Here is a 10,530-nt window from a genome sequence, read left to right on the forward strand (position 1 = left end):
CTTAAGTGTAAGTATAAGCTTTTTGCATGCATGCCTGATAAATCACTCTTTTGATCATCCTTGTATGATCTAGAAACCATTTACAGTGGTCATGGATACAAAGAAATTCTAGTTACTAGGAAAAAAGTGAAACCCCAGAATGATTTAATTGAACAGTAATGTCACAAATTTGCTTTTATGTGGACATAATCCTTTTGTGTTTCTTAAACATCATCCAGAATCTTACCGAATTAGGCACAAAAAATATCTTTTGCTATGTTTGGAATTTCATGAACTAAGTGAGATAAAGGTAAATCAACCCCATAGTCCCCAGCCCTCCACATATGAGGAAAGCAGTACAGCAGACCTGGGACTTTGGTTCCATCAGCAATTAGCATTTGGACAGGCAAACACACTTTCTTTGGCACCTTTTCTCCAAACTTACAGAATAAAACCTAGAGATCTTCCTCCAGTAGGCAATATGGTACACCTGGATGTATAATACTGGAAAACCATTTAATGATGTTTAAGGAATTAAGAAACTAATCCATCCTTTTGATGCACTAAGGAATGGCTAGAGGAATTGTCTAGTGGTTAGAGCAGGAAATTGTGAGTCAAGGCATCTGTTCCCCCCTTTGTCAGTGAATCATTTCCTCTTCTTTGGGTCCCACAAAACACCCAGACAGAATCTGTCCCCAAGTAAAATACACTCTTTACTCAATCTGGTCCCCACATTACTCCCAGGCTTGTGGTAGAAGTTTTCACATTAGAGTAAGAAAGTTCTAGATGTCAAAATAGAAAGATGTCTTGTAGTCCTGTACATGAATTTTTCCTCTGGGCTTCACAGGACCCAGAGCTCTGTTATCAGCTGCCCTGTGAGAGCACATGGAAAGAGCAATCTCAGCATGGTCCTCATTTTAGTAGATGTCAAAGTGCAGGAAAAAAATAATTTTCCAGATTCTGTATTAGCAGTGTTTGTGTTAGCAATATCTAAGGAGTGAACTATCCACCACTGTTAAGTATCTCATGACTTTCCTGCAGTTAGAGAGACTATTGTATTCAGAGAGAGATCCAATCCACAAATTTTAAGTTTTTTCCTTTAGATAGGATAAATTATTTTCTGGAGCTGCCTGTCTCCACTGCTCACAGAAGGAAATGTCAAGCACTTTTGTTCCTAATTTACTGCCTCAATTCAGTGCTTAAATGGGCATCCCAAACTCCTGCCATGGGAATCCGACCACATTAATTAGAAATTCTTCCTAATTAGATATTAGGAAGAAATTATTTACTGTGGGGGTGGTGAGACAGTGGAACAGTCTGCCCAGAGGAGCTGTGGGTACCCCATCCCTGGAAGTGCTCAAGGCTGGATTGGATGGGGTGTTGAGCAACCTGCTCTAGTGGAAGGTGGCCCTGACCATGGCAGGGGGCTGGAACTCCAACCCAAGCCATTCTGTGATTTAACACCACCTAAGTCTAACAGTCCTGGTCGCTGCCTTGTACTTTCAACAGCTGCAGTTGTTGCTGTTTTTGTATTTGCCACACATTCCCTGCTCCCACCACTTCACACCAAGCCCTGCTGCTGCTCTTGTGCTCAGGGGTTCACCCAGGAACCAGCATCTTCCCTGGGGCAGCCCCAGAGAAACAGCACAAGGCTTTACTGCCCAACACACCAATCACTCATTCTCTCCCACTGCTAATCAAGCAAACAAAAATATGTGCTCTCAGAGATAACAGGGATTAAAGGTTTCACAGTTATTTCCCAGAGGGATTCCAGGCATTCCCATGTTTGCAGTGATTCCCAGAAGTTTACATCGCAGTGGCCTACGCAGGGAAAGCAGTGGTTTTCAATATTCAGAGAAACATGAGTTCTAAATCAAATAACTTTGCAGAAATATCTCAAATATTTGAGAGTCCTCCTTCAAAAATATCTGTCTGACACAAGAGGAGATTAACCTCACCTAACTACAGCTTTCTAAAAGTTTGGCGGGTGAGCAGGAACCCCTGGTAACCGATGGAAGCAGGGAAGCAATCTCAGACAATGCAAGTATGAAAGAAATAATGCTTTAAACAAGGGAATAACAATGGCCTATTCTGTTCTTCCTCTGTTTGTCTTAAAAACAATTCCAACTGTAACTTTCTCAGGGAGAAAATAATTTTCAGTTTCCGTTCTCTGTTAAAATTCAGTTTGCATTTCCCTGATTTCTCCCAATTGGTATGGTTTTTCCCTACTCATCTGTTGTCAGTGGCTGTTGTGGTTCAGGTGCTTGAGTGTAGGTACACAGATTGTAGATGTTTACATCTGATTTAGCTATTTTGAGATTTGATTGCAAATACTTCTGTGAGTGCTATTTCTTGCTCAGGAGTAGAGTAAACATAATGAACAGCACCCCAGAGATGCTTATTTGTCCTCATTCATAGTGGGGAGAGCATGGGGTCACTAGCTCTGGTGTAGATATCTGCACTGCAAATGTCTACAATTAGTAGGATAAATCTCGTGCAAGGAGCTTGATACTTTAAGCCCTTGTTCAGCAAAGCACTTACTGGCAGTATAAAATGAAGCCTGAGCTTTAATGCTTTGCTGAGCTGCAGCCTCAATTACTTAAGGAATGAGAAGACAGACGTGGGGATCATAGCAGTCAGGCTTGTGCAAGGTTTATGTTGGATTTCCACCGAGCAGTCCTACATACCACTCTACTCCCCTACAGAAAATACTCTTCTTCCTTCAATTTCCTCCTCCAAACACATTTATTTCCAACCCCTCCTGGGGCTCCCTCTCCCTGGCTGAGTCACCCACACTGTGTAACCCAAAACAGGGGCAGGCGAGCCAGGGGCACCGCAGGCTGCCGGGATCCGCAGCTCTGCGCCACTGCCTCTCGCTGCTTCTTAGCCTTTGGGGTTTTTGGCTTCAGTGTTTAGCATCAAATTCTTCACCACCCGGCTGAAAACTTTGCCTGAGAGTGGCAAGGCTAAATAAATATCCAATGGTGGGCTGAGTGAGCTTCATGTAATTTGGGGCTTGTTTTGGAACTGCCCTGGGTGGGTGGCTGGAGCTGGAAGTCTGACCTTGTCAGGTGTGCTGACACCAGCAGACTCCAGGCTTGCAGGGCACAGCTCCAGGCACAGGCACCAGTACTTGTTGGGATGTTGGCCTGGGTCACCGAGCTGTCCTGTGCAGCACCTGGGCACATCCAGCCCCAAAACACCCTCCATATCCTGCCATCTCCTTCTGGCTACCAGGAAATCCTGGCTGTGGGAATAAACCTTGAAATTATGCTAATTCACAGAATCATAGAATCCTTTAGGTTGGAAAAGACCTCTAAGATCATAGAGTCTACCCATTAACTAGCACTGCTAAGTCACCCACTAAGCCATGTCCCTGAGTGCCACATCTGCATGTCTTTCTTTTAAATACCTCCATGGGTAGTGACTCAATTATATTTACAGCCACCTTGAACCTTTAGGGCAAAAATCTAATCATCACTTTTGTGCAGAAATAAGTTACATTCATCTCCTGGGCTTGGCAAGGGATTTTGGGTGCAAAAATAAATAGTGGCAGAGATTTATTATTGTTGTGCTTATGCTGTAAAGATATCAGAGGAGAAGTCAAAATCCTCAAATCAAATTGACATGCTTTGTTTATATGTGCCATCACTCTGCTACATGAGAAACCAAAAAAAATTAAATTACTAAACTGAGATCAGCCACCAGAATGAATTGCTGTAACCCTGAGGATGTGCAGAGCACAGAGTAAGTGGAAAGTGATAACTAAAAAACTGCAGGAACACCAATGTGATACTTTTTCCTCCCCATCCGTTACCACAATTTAGGCTCTGTACTTCTTGCTGGTTAATAAAATCAATGGAGACTCAGTCCCAAGTATTGAGCAACACTGGTATTGATCATCACAGACACTTGAATTCACACAAGTGAATCAAATAATAATAAACCAAATAAGTAAATTTAACCCAGTAGTGGCAACAGAAATGTAACTGAGAATTCAGTTAAGTCCACTGACTGTCACTGCCATGGGCATGGGGATTATGTTAAGGGACAAGGGAGACTGAGGTCAGCATTATTTGAAGTAATCTTTTTTTTTTTTGGCCTAGTGTAAATTGTGTTTCTTTATGTGACTGCAGAACTGACATCCATTTTCTTGTGTTGAGTACCTGCCACAATGTGGCATGATTTTTGCTTGTTTTTCTTCTGATATTTTCTATAAGAATGGTTGCAGATGTCCATGTAAAAAAAAATTTCAATTCATTCTACCCTTCACTCCATTAGCACTCAAAACCTTTGATAAGATAATAAGGCCTACTTAAGTTTCTGTTTTTCCTTCCTGAATTTACAATTAAAAATTTACAATTTTTAAATGAGAAATATTTTTTCTTCAATTTAATTGTGTCAAGTTTTATTATTAGATTTCCATACATTTAGCAATAAATATTGTATTTTTACCTTTTTTACACCCTTTGTTTGCAAGAAACTATATCAATATTCCCAGTAAACTGCAGGCTGGAAAATAGATGTCCGTGTGTGTTATAACTTCCAGAAATGCTTTTGGAGTCCTTTAAGGTGGGAAAACCTTTCTAGTAGAACTTAAAGCACTGTTAATGAGAAATGTTTAATCTCTTTGGCAAGTTCTCAGGGAGAAATGAGTGAATAAGATTTTTATTAGCTTTTCTTTTTCATTATATCATGTATGAATTAAGATATCTCTGTAAAATAAGCTGTATGGATAGGTTTAACTTTCCATTACTCTAAAAGCAGTATCAAGGACAAATGCGCCTGCAGTTTTTATTTCTAATTGTTGAGTGCTCAAAATGTAATGAGTAATTAAAAGCTACCAGCAGTGCAAAAAATGTACAAATTCAATAATAGTAATTAAACTCCCTCCTTGCATAACTCACAAGGTTTCACAATTCTCTAGCATTTCTCTTTTATATAAGACAACAACTGAGTCAGAGACTTCAACACATTTTTACAATCTCAGTTGGTGTATGGCCCCTGTTTGCTTCCCAACCATGGTCATGAGATGATCTACATCCAATTAAGGCTCGCAGGCTGCAGGTTAGGTGTTCATTACACAACCCCGATGACTGCGTGCTGCAAAATTGCATAATGTCTTTGTAAATCTTATTTGAATGAACAAGCCATTGAATTAAAAAGTGATGTAAAGCTCAGTCCTGCCCTTTCAGATGTTGTATTTCACTACGTGCTTTCCAGAATTAGCAGGTGGCAAGATGAGCCTTTGCTTTCCCCACGACAGCCTGGAGGCAGTGGCTGGGCACTCAGGGTCATACTCTGACTTGGTGGCTCTTATAAAAGCAAGGCATCCGAGGAGTCAGAGTTTGGGCAGTGTATATTGCAGCCCTTATTCCCTTGGCATTTGCTTTGGTTTAATTATATTAATCTGGGGGGCTCTAAGGTTTCTGCCCACAGAAGGAAGCTGTTGTAAAAGCTAAGGAGAAATTTACGTGCATGGCAGCATCTTGGTCCTACAAATACAGGGAAAACCAAAACTTTTTGATATTAATTTGTGGCAAGTTTTTTGTCTGTGAAGCTGGAGTTCCCATGTCCATCAGTGCACCATGCTGCCATTGAAAACCAGCATGCCTGAAGCTGAGGTCATGTAAAACTTTTTGTTTTGATGATACCATAGAGGCAGGAGTGAGCATTTATTGAAGTAACCTTTCCTCTTCATACTAGTCTAGATCACAAGGCCCCTAAACTGCCTGCAGAATGCCGTACCACACCACTGCATTACATAAAATCGCATCTCTGGTGTTGCTCAGTACATTTCCAAGGGAAGAAAAAATAATGCTCGCTGACCTGCCTTTGGGTGTGAGCTGTGCTGAAAGCACTTACAGCTGTTGACAATGAGCCCTCAAAAACCTGTCCCACTTGAAAACCAGTCCCCAGCCTTTTAACAAGAGCAAACAGGCAGAGCAGATCAAAGCAGCAATTTCAGTTTGCCATCCTCTGACTATGCAGGAGTGGCAAAATCATCGTAATCCTGCTGATATTACTCACAGTAGTGTAACCGATATCCAGCTCAAGAAGTTAAACATGTTTGTACCTACAGGTAGCTCACCAAAAGTAATGCATTGGTGTTTTGTTCTCTTCCTTGGACTGTAACATCCTCAAACCTTGAAGACAATTTTTCCTTGCTTCCTTCAGGAATTAGTTGCAAGAGACCGTGCCACTGCCTGAGATAATTCCTCTGTCACCTCTTTCTCTGTCTGCAGCCTGGTGAGATGCCAGAGGATTGGAAAGTGCACAGGGGTTTGCTGACAGTCTTCCTGTTCAAAACTGCTCCTATGCCTTGGCCAGGCTTTAAATGAGAAAGAAGGTTTGCAGTGGAGTGCATCCCCCTGAGGGACAGGTCACAGCCTGGCAAGAAATCCGACTACAAAACTGATTACTTGTTTCACTACAGGAGGAAACCACTATTTTTAGAGATGCAAAAATAATAGGAGTGAGGGAGAAGCCTCTCACCTACTTCAGCATAACCAAATGGTCACAATCCTTATTCCAGATGTGGTGAGAGGACGTGGACGCCTTCTAAATTTAGTTTTACAACCAGTATGTTTTTTCCTGAAAATAAATAAATAAATAAATAAACACCCCACCCCCCCCAAAAAAAACCCACCAAAATCAAAACACCTTTAGAAAGAATAAATCTACTTATAAATCTGGGTTAAGTTTGGCCAAAAATATTGACCCTCATAACAGAGGCAAATGTTTTGAAAATATTACTTTGGTATCCCCTCCTGGCTTTTGCTGTACAAAATCTTTTACTTTTCACTGCAGACAGCCACCTTGAATTTTAAAATTATCCAAAAAAAAGCCTTTGGATGTTTAAGTTCTATCTCCCCCAAGAGAAATGTTGGTTTAGATCAAAAATATCTTAGATATTAACAAAAGTATTTCTCATCTCCAGAAACCCCTAACTTCTATTTCTTGGTTCAACCTTAGGCAAAATTTCTCCTCTAATTGTTTATTCAGTCTCTGCCTAAACAGGAAATGTTGTTTTCATACTCAGATATAGATTGTAGAGGAAAAGTCAAGTCGCTGTTCTCATGTCCAGCTCATTGTAGAGAGGACATCTGAATTCTGGTCTAGGCAAAGGTCTGAGCAAAGATCTCTTAGTTACCTTTGTGCAATAATTTTCTCCTGTGTTAAGCTAAAAATCACTTCCTTTTTTCCCCCCCTCCAAAGCAGATACTGCTATTACATAATCTAAAAAATAATTCTGTTTCATATTAACCAAAATTTACAGATAGAGAAGGTTTCCGTAGGAAAAGTTTAACCCTCTCTTGTTGCTGGGGTACTTGTGGGGTGATTTCCTTTCACATTTCAACAATGGAAACTGCTATTGCAGGGGTGATGAAGAAATTGGTCAAAAAAAAGCAGCCTTGCAGAGGGAGGCAGGGATTCAAACCACCTAGACCCCATGGGAAGGGGGCAGAGGGGCAGCCTCAGCCCAGTCTGTCCTCAGCAATGCAATCAGGACTGTCAGGGAGAAGAATTGCTTAAAGCCACGTTAATTTTTAAAAAGCTTGACTTAATAGGTATTCCCACGGGAGCATATTCCAGCACAGTGTGGCAGTCAATCAGCCCACGAAGCAGTAGCACATTATATGTTTTAAAGCTTTTGAGAAGTAGTGAGAGAAGCAGAAGACAACCTGGGTAGAAATTAAACCACACTTACGGCAAAACTCCCTGATAATTAAAAAGAAGTATTAATTCTCTCACAGGCAGAAAGGCTTTCACTTTCTTTCCTCCTACGTAGGTAAGAAAGAGAAATCAGGAAATGAATTTCTGAGAAAGAAACGGTGAAAATGCTAATTTTATTTCTCTACACTGCTGCTAACTTTAAGCCACGCAGATCCAGCGCAGGTGGGTGAGATCATCACAGCCATTTACAGAAAGGAGAGAGGTGGGATTTATCCAGCCTGGTTCTTCTGGTGTTGGAGAAGCAGATTTCAGTCAGATTTATTTCATGAAGACACTCCATTGAAACAGGAGCCCAAACTGACAGATTGGTACTGCAAGGTCCAAAAGTCTCCACCTGAGGGAGGGAGGAGCAGAGGTAGGGTGGGGGTTTTGTGGTTTTGTTGTTTGGGGTTTTTTAAAGCATTCTCTTTGATGCAATACAAGTGAATTCTTGGGTGTTTCACCCTTTCCTGTAAAGTGAGGATGTCTAAAGATCATCTGTATGAGGTACAGAGAGGACAGACGATGGCAACACAGAGGTAAGACATCCTTGAACTTGTACTTAAGCACCAAATGGCTGATGCCTGCCCCAGCCTCGGGGAGGTCTGCTCAAAAATCACATACAAATTGTAACAGGGCCAAGCTAGGCATGTGGCAGCAGACTGATTTTTTTTATTATTATTGAATGTGAATCAGGACTCTTCCACATGGCAAGTCTCCATTTCATCTCACAACTCTTCATTGTTGGCCACAAGAAACTTGGCACCGTCACTGCATCCTGATGCCCGTGGGGCTGCCAGCACGTCCCCGGCGCAAGGATGGCCTCGCCCAGCCCTGGCTCCTGAGGGCTGTTTGCTCTTCTCCTCCTCATCCCACACCGGCCTTGGCACGGCTCAGGTACTTCCCTTCTCCAGTGAAGCACCACGAGTCGTATCCGTGCTCCGAGGAACGCGGACACCCGGGAGTGAGGTGCCTGCAGGCCATGAAACCCAGCGCATTTCTCACTGCGACAGGGCGCGGGGAATGTCAAATATTTCACATTTCCCTTGATAACTGTGTGTTTTTTTGCTGTGGGAGCATGCGAGGAATGTGAAATATTTCACGTTTCCCTTGATTAGCGTATCTCCATGAGTCAGCTCCTCGGGAGCGAGGCAGCCTGGCTCGGGGCACTGGGAGAGGGGTTTGCTCTGCCGCCTTTGGTCCCAGCATCTCTCACACGCCTTCATCAAACCCAACAGCGCCCGCCGTGTCTGCGCTCCCGGCCTGGGCCAGCAGCACTGCCCACAGCCCAGCCACAGCTCCCAGGGAAGCACAGCAGCCTGAGCTTCACACCTTTGTGTCGCTTATACCTTTGTGCAGCTCACTCCTGTGTTTCTCACACCTTTGTGCAGCTCACACCTTTGTGCAGCTCGTACCTGTGTCTCTTACACCTTTGTGCAGCTCACACCTGTGTCTCTCACACCTTTGTGTCACCTGCCACCCACGGCACTCCGGTTCTGCACCTCCCCAAGGGAGGGAGAGCACTGGAAAGAACGATGCCCATGGCCCATTTATCAAAAATCTGAATGCTGTGGAGAACTCGGTTAACCCCGTACTTTGCTATGTGTGCAGGGAGGGGAGACAACACAGAGGGAGTTTCTGTAACATGTAATAAGAGAGAGAATATATCCTGGCATCTGGTGGGAAGGTTTTGGAGAAATACAAATATGGATTGTAATAGCACCCGGCAAACCTGAACTGTTATAAATGAAATCAGCCAAATTTTATCAATAAGGATTTCATTGAAAAATTTGAAAACTCGAATTTCCGAACAGCCACAAAGTCAGTGTTGGGCCTGGGGTTGCCACTGGGTGAACGCTGAACCAGCCTCTATCACACTGGTTCCCCCAAAGTTCACCAACTGTCCTTTGGAGAGCAGAGTTTTATACAGTTTTTTCGGCCTGAGGCTATGCAGCTTCAGGTTTTTTGTCCTTCTTGTGTTGTTACATATTCATATTTCTGCTTCGGGTCTGTTGATGAGATTTCCAGAAGGGAAGAGAGTTTGAGTAGATTTTTGGGAATTGGACATTCAGATGTATGGTCCTGAGGAAATAGGCTAGATTGGTATCAGGCGTTAATCACTGGGTCGTTGGTAGGCCCATTGTGCCTGGGTGGTCTCATCCCCTCTCGATGCCATCCTTGTTCTCTTGTAAATTACCCTCTTCCTGGGTTCTCAGCAGCAACTTTTGTAATCCCAAATTGTTTGTGCTTGATACATGAAAAACGCTTTATACCTGATTTTATACATGTACAATAAAATGTGAATTATACCGACATATATTACATGAACCAAATGCATTACATTCTTGATATAAGAACCTTCAAGGCTAATATCAGTGTTGGACATGCTGAGGGTGGAAACAAGTATTTCCAGACTCTTCTGGATGCGGCTAGCACTGGGGCCATTGTGGCTGTCCAGGCAGGAGGTGTCCTGGCCTGCAGCCCCAAGGTCACAGAGTGTGCCAGTAGTGGACTTGTAGGGGAAGAATAAAAAGTGCTGGGGTATCCTCAGGGAAAATGAAACATTATGAGTAGGAAATGGCTGCACCATGTCTCAGATGGGTTGTTTCTCTACCTCATCCTGTTCTTTTGACCTGTTTCATATCATGTGTTCTTCCCACTCTTTTTTCCCCCTTGTTCTCTGTGTTTTCTTTCCTTACCTCCTTTTGTGTCATTCTTCCTCCTGTACCTGAGCACTTCTTGGGCATCAGGGGGCTGAGGGATATCATCCCTCCTTGCACTCCCATCACCTCTGGCCATTAGGTAGAGTTACAATCCCCTCACAGACCATGTATC

The sequence above is a fragment of the Pseudopodoces humilis genome, chromosome 3 (genome assembly GCF_049639895.1).
Source record: "Pseudopodoces humilis isolate 2021_Gansu_Grassland_sample_001 chromosome 3, ASM4963989v1, whole genome shotgun sequence".
NCBI classification, from domain to species: domain Eukaryota; kingdom Metazoa; phylum Chordata; class Aves; order Passeriformes; family Paridae; genus Pseudopodoces; species Pseudopodoces humilis.